The sequence below is a fragment of the Hypanus sabinus genome, chromosome 9, assembly GCF_030144855.1.
Source record: "Hypanus sabinus isolate sHypSab1 chromosome 9, sHypSab1.hap1, whole genome shotgun sequence".
Lineage (NCBI taxonomy): Eukaryota > Metazoa > Chordata > Chondrichthyes > Myliobatiformes > Dasyatidae > Hypanus > Hypanus sabinus.
In genome coordinates this window covers 104391097-104398051 of record NC_082714.1, presented here as the reverse complement: position 1 = coordinate 104398051, position 6955 = coordinate 104391097, and positions in this window count along the sequence as shown.

The window sequence follows — 6955 nt, the reverse complement described above, 5'->3', positions numbered from 1 at the left end:
GAAGTAGAAAACTGAGACATTTCATATTAGCTGTGGTGCTCACATTGCCCGTAATCATCTATAACAACACCCTACTGCCTTGCATTTGATGAGAACGTGCTTTGCTGTGAAAGTTTACAGTACACTCCTATTTATACAACTTGTGTAGAAGAACTGAAATACTTTTGATTCATGAGCCCTGAGTGTTCTAAATTGCTGAACACGGCTCAAATCTTGTCTCATGCCCAGTACGAAACAGAACGCTGTTAATTGTTACGTGACTGAAGGCACATTTCTGTCACGTGCCCAGTGCTGTTGGAAAAGGTCTTTAGCTTGCATTACACCAACTCACAGTTAGCCTTTGTTAGCAAACAGTCCCCGTCCGTAGGGTGTGAATTTTGGAAAGGAGACAGCGATTGGGATTAATATTTCCGTGCTTTTTGAGAGACTCAGACATAAGATACACTTCAGCGTTTTGGCAAGAATAAAAAAAACTCACCATTCATTGGGGGAGTGACATTCCTAATCAGGGATAGTATCATAGCTTCAGGAAGGGAGGACATCGTGAAGAGATCCTCTACAGAGTCAATGTTAATGGAAGTCAGAAACAGGAAGGGAGCAATCACTCTTTTGGGGCTATTCCATAGGACCCTGACCCCACCAACATCAACAACACACTGAGAAGGGAGGCAGATTTTGGAAAGACTATAAGACACTGAAGCAGAATTAGGCTATTTGGCCCAATGACTCCGCTCCACCATTTGATCATGGCTGATCCATTTCCCTTTCAACCCTTTCTCCTGCCTTCTCCCCATAACCTTCATCCTCTGATTAATCAAAAATCCATCAGTCTCCGCCTTAAATGCACTTAATGACCTGGGCTCCACAGGCAATGAATTCCACTGATTCACCACCATCTGGCTAAAGAAATTTCATATCTCTGTTCTAAATGGACATCCTTCTATTCTGAGGTTATGCCTTCTTATCTTAGACTCTTCCACTGTGGGAAACATCCTCTCCATATCCACTCCATCCAGGCCTTTCACGATTCAATAGGATTAAATGAGATTCCCCCCTCATTATTCTAAACTCCAGTGTGTACAGGCCCAGAGCCATCAAATGCTCCTCATGTGATAAGCCTTTCAATCCCAGAATAATTTTTGTAGACCTCCTCCGTACCTCTCCAATATCAACATACCCTTTCTTAGATAAGGGGCAGAAAACTATTCACAATATCCCAAGTGAAGCACTGCCAGTGCCTTAAAAAGCCTCAGCATTACATCCTTGTTTTTATATTCCAGTCCTCTCAAAATGAATGCTAACATTGCATTTAACTTTTTCACCACTGACTCGACCTGCAAATTAACCTTTAGAGAATCCTACACAACGACTCCCAAGTCCTTTCACATCTCAGATTTTGGATTTCCTCCTCATTTAGAAAACAAGTGACACTTTTATTCCTTCTATCAAAGTGCACGACCATACACTTCCCAACACTGTATTCCATTTGCCACTTCTTTACACATTCTCCTAATCTACCCAAGTCCTTCTGCAAACTCCCCGCTTCCTCAAAACCATCTGTCACACCACTTATCTCTATATCATCTGCAAATTTGGCCACACAGCCATAAATCTCGCCATCCAAATCATTGAAACACAACATAAGAAGAAGTGGTCCTAATACTGACCCCCGCAGAACACCACTAGTCACTGGCAGTCAATTAGAAAAGGTTCTCTTTATTCCCACTCTTTGCCTCCTGCCAATCAGCCAATGCTCTATCCATGCCAGTATCTTTCCTGTATTACCATGGGTTCTTACCTTGTTAAGCAGCCTTGTTAAGTTTTAAGTTCCTCAGCGTACACATCACCAAGGATCTTAAGTGGTCTATACGTACTGGCTGTGTGGTGGAAAAAGCACAACAGTTCCTCCTTCACCTCAGATGGTTGAAGTAGTTTGGTATGGGCCCCTAAATCCTAAGAACTTTCTACAGGGGCACAATTGACACCATCCTGACTGGCTGCATCACTGCCTCGTAAGGGAAATGTACTTCGCTCAGTCGCAGGACTCTGCAGAGAGTGGTGATGGCCCAGCACATCTGTTCACGTGAACCTCCCACTATTCAGGATACTTACAAAGACAAGTGTGTAAAAAGGGCCCGAAGGATCATTGGGGACCCAAGTCACCCCAACCACAAACTGTTCTAGCTGCTACCATCCGGGAAATGGTACCACACCATAAAAGCCAGGACCAACAGGCTCTGGGACAGCTTCTTCCACCAGGCCATCAGACTGATTAATTCATCCTGACACAACTGTATTCCTATGTTATATTGACTCTCCCGTTGTACATACTATTTATTATAAATTACTATACATTGCATATTTAGATAACAAAGATTTTTACTCCATGCATATGAAGGATTTAAGTAATAGTCAATTCAATTCAATTCATGTGTGGCATTTTGTCAACGGCCTTTTGAAAATCCAAGTACACAACATTCACCGGTTCTCCTTTGTTTATCCTGCTTGTTATTTCCTCAAAGAATTCCATCAAGTTTGTCAGGCAAGATTTTCCCATGCTGACTTTGGCCCATTTTATCATGTGGCTCTAAGCACCCTGAAACTTAATCCTTACAATTGACTCCAAAATCTTCCCAACCATTGGAGTCAGGCTAACTGGCCTATAATTTCCTTTCTTCTGCCTCCCTCCCTTATTAAAGAGTGGAGAGACATTTGCAGTTTTCCAGTCCTCCAGAACTATTCCAGAATCTAGTGATTCTTAAGAAATCATTACTAATGCTTCCACAATCTCTTCAGCTACCTCTTTCAGAATCAGAGGGTGTACACCATCCGGTGTACTTATCTACCAGGTGACTTATCTATCTTCAGACCTTTCAGTTTCCCAGGCACCTGATCCCTAGTAATAGCAACTGCACTCACTTTTGTCCCTTAACACTCTTGAACTGCAAAAGTGCCTTCCACAGTGAAGAATGATGCAAAATAATTATTCAGTTCAGTCCTCCATTATGACCCCTCCAACATAACTTTCCAGCGGTCTGACATCTACTCTCCCCTCTCTTTTACTCTTTATATATCCAAAAAAAGCTTTTGTTATCCTCTCTGATATTATTGTCTAGCCTACCTTCATATTTAATCTTGTCCCTCCTTATGGTGTTTTTATTTGCCTTCTGCTGGTTTTTAAAAAGCTTCCCAATCCTCTACCTCCCATGTATTTTTATAATATATTAAATGTCCTCTCTTTTGCTTCTGTGTTGGCTTTGGCCTCTCGTCAGCCACGGTTGCATCATCCTGCCTTTAGAATACTACTACTACTACTTAGGGATATATCTATCCTGTGCCATCCAAATTACTCCCAGGGTTAAGAAGATGAGAGAATTAAATCTGTGGCACAAGAATTGGTGTGGGAGAAGTGGGTTTGAATTTATGGGAAACTGACACCAGCATCAGGGAAGGGGAGAGCTTTTCCATTAGGACAGGCTCTATCTGAATTGTGATGGGACCTGGATCCTGGTGAATCGCATAACTAGGGTTGTGGATAGGGCTTTAAACTCAATAGTGGGGGGGGGGGGGAGAGGGTTCAACAGATTGGAGAAGTATGGATAAAGTAAAAGAGAAAAGTGTGGATAAAGTAAAGGCAAAAGTTTTTTTTAAAAAAAAGAGAAAAGGGTGGAGTGAAGAAAAGTCAAATGCAAAAGAGACAAAGATGACTAGATTTTAAAGACACAATGAGTGTAAGGGCATTTTATCTGAAAGCCTGTAGTATTTGAAACAAGGTCAATGAACTTGCAGCACAAATCAGTACAAAGGGGTATGATTTACTGGTCATTATGGAGACATGGTTGCAAGGTGGAGAGGAGTGGCAATTAAATATCCAAGGATATCAGGTTATATGGAAGGATAGGGAGGAAGGTAAGGGAGGTAGGGTAGCACTCTTAATTAAGGATGAGATCAAGGCTATAGTGAGAGACGATATAAGGAGCAGAATGTTGAATCCATCTGGTTAGAGATTAGGAATAGTAAAGGAAAAGACTCACAGGTGGGAGTTGTCTATAGGCCACCGAATAATAGCATTACAGTAGCACAGGCAATAACTGAGAAATACCTGAGACATGTAGGAATGGAACAGCAGTTATTGTGGGAGACTTTAACTTGCACATAGATTGGGTGAATCAAGTTGGTTGAGGCAGTCTTGAGGAGGACTTCATAGAAATCATACGTGATAGCTTTCTTGAACAGCATGTTCCCAAACCTACGAGGGAACGTGTTATCTTGGATCTGGTCCTGTGCTATGAGATAGGTAAAATTAGCAATCTTGTAGTTAGGGATCCTCTTGGAAAGAGTGATCACAGTATGACTGAGTGTCTTGTACAAATGGAGGGTACAATTGTTTGATCTAAAACCAATGTATTATGCCTAAACAAGGGATGAGGGAAGAGCTGGATAGGGTAGACTGGGAACACAGGTGGGACAGTTGAGGAACAGTGGAAGACTTTCAAAGAGATTTTTCATGTTGCTCAATAGAAGTATATTCCACTTAAAAGCGAGGACAGTAAGGGTAGGGAGAGCCAGCCATGGATAACTAAGGAAATAAAGGAAGGCATCGAACTAAAAGCTCATGCTTACAAAGTCACCAAGAGAAGTGGGAAACTGGAAGATTGGGAAAACTTTAAAAAGCAACAAAGAACTACTGAATAAGCAATAAAGAAAAGGAAGATAGATTATGAAAATAAACTAGCACAAAATATAAAAACAGATAGTAAAAGATTTTTTAAGAGATGACTATTGTGTGTTGGTCTTCACAGTGGTGGACACATCTAACATGCCAAAGAGAGATGATATAGATGTGATGAGAGGTGAGGACCTCGATATAATAGCTACCACTAAAGAGGTAGTGCTGTGCAAACTTGTTGGCCTAAAGATAGACACGTCCCCTGGTCCTGATGGAATGCATCCCAGGGTACTAAGAGAAATGGCAGAGGTTATAGTAGAGGCTTTGGTGATAATTTACAAAATACTCTGGATTCTGGGCAGGTCTCGGCAGATTGGAAGAAGATGAATGTCACGTTACTTTTCCAAAAAAGGGTGTAAAACAAAATGCAGGTAACTATAGGCCAGTTAGTTTAAAATTTGTAGTTGGAAAAATGTTTGAAGTAACATTAATGAAGAAATAGCAAGACATCTGGAAAGAAATGGATCCATCAGGCAGATGCAATATGGATTCAGCAAAGCTCGGGCGTATTTGACAAACTTATTGGAGTTTGAGGATATGACTACAGTGGACAGATGGACGTTATTTACTTGGATTTCCAGAAGGCATTTGATAAGGTGCCACATAAAAGACTCACCAATAAGACAAGGATGCATAGAGTTAGTGGTGATGTATTAGCATGGATAGAGGATTGCTTAACCAATAGAAAGCAAAGAGTTGGGATACATGGGTGTTTCTCTGCTTAGCTATCTGTGGTGAGCGGTGTGCCACAGGGGTCAGTGCTGGGCCTGCAACTGTTCACGACATACATTAACAATCTGGGAGATGGAAGAGATATAGTGTATCTAAATTTACTGAAGACACTAAATTGAGTGGAAAAGCAAATTGTGCAGAAGGTACGGAGAGTCTGCAGAGAGATTAGTAGGCAAGTGTCTGGCAGATGGAGTACAATGTTGGTAAACGTGAGGTCATCCACTTTGGAAAGAAAAATAGAAGATCAGATTATTATTTAAATGGTAAAAGATTGCAGCATGCTGCTGTGCAGTGGGACTTGGGAGTTCTTGTGCATGAATCACAAAAGTTCGGTTTGCAGGTACAGCAGGCTATCAAGAAGGCAAATGTAATGTTGACCTTCATTGCTGGAGTGATTGAATTTAAAAGTAAGGAGTTTGTGCAGTAACTGTACAGGGTACTGGTGAGGCTGCTTCTGGAGTACTGCATGCCATTCTGCTCTCCTTACTAGAGGAAGGATATACTGGCCTTGGAGGTGATGGAGAGGTGGTCCACCAGGTTGATTCCAGGGATGAGGGAGTTAGACTTTGAGGAGAGATTGAGTTGCCTGGGACTGTACTCGCGAGAATTCAGAAGAATGAGAGGAGATCTTATATAAACATATAAAATAATGAAAGGGATAGATAAAGTAGAGGCAAGAAAGTTGTTTCCACTGGTAGATGAGACTAGAATTAGGGACATAGCCTCAAGATTCAGGGGAGTAAATTTATGAAGAGGAACTGCTTTTCCCAAAGAGTGGTGAATCTGTGATTTTCTGCCCAATGAAGCAGTGGAGGCTACCTCAGTAAATATATTTAAGACAAGGTTGTATAGATTTTTGCATAGTAAGGGAATTAAGGGTTATGGGGAAAAGGCATGTCGGTGGAGATGAGTCCATGGTCAGATCAGCCATGATCTTACTGAATGGTGCAGCAGGCTTGATGGCCCAGGTCATACATCCTATCCCTATGAAGGTCTCCAGCAATTTCCCTACAACTGATGTGAGTCTCACTGGTCTATTGTTCCGAGGATTTTTCCTTGTTCCCTTCTTAAATTGAGATAAAACACTAGTCACTTGTTAGTCCTCCAGGATCTTGCCCGTGGCTTGAGAGGACTGGATGACCTGGATGAGGAAGTGGAGGGATGAGTTAGTCAGTTTGCTGATGACACAAAGGTTGGGGGTGTTGTGGATAGTGTGGAGGGCTGTCAGAGGTTACAGCAGGACATTGATAGGATGCAAAACTGGGCTGAGAATTGGCATTTGGAGCTCAACCCAGATAAATGAGAAGTGGTTCATTTTGGTAGGTCAAATATGTGAATATAGAATATATTATTCTATATATTCTATATATGCAGAATATAGTGTTAATGGTAAGACTCTTGGCAGTGTGAAGGATCAGAGGGATCTTGGGGTCCAAGTCCAAAGGACACTCAAAGCAGCTGCACAGGTTGATTCTGTGGTATTAACCTTCATTG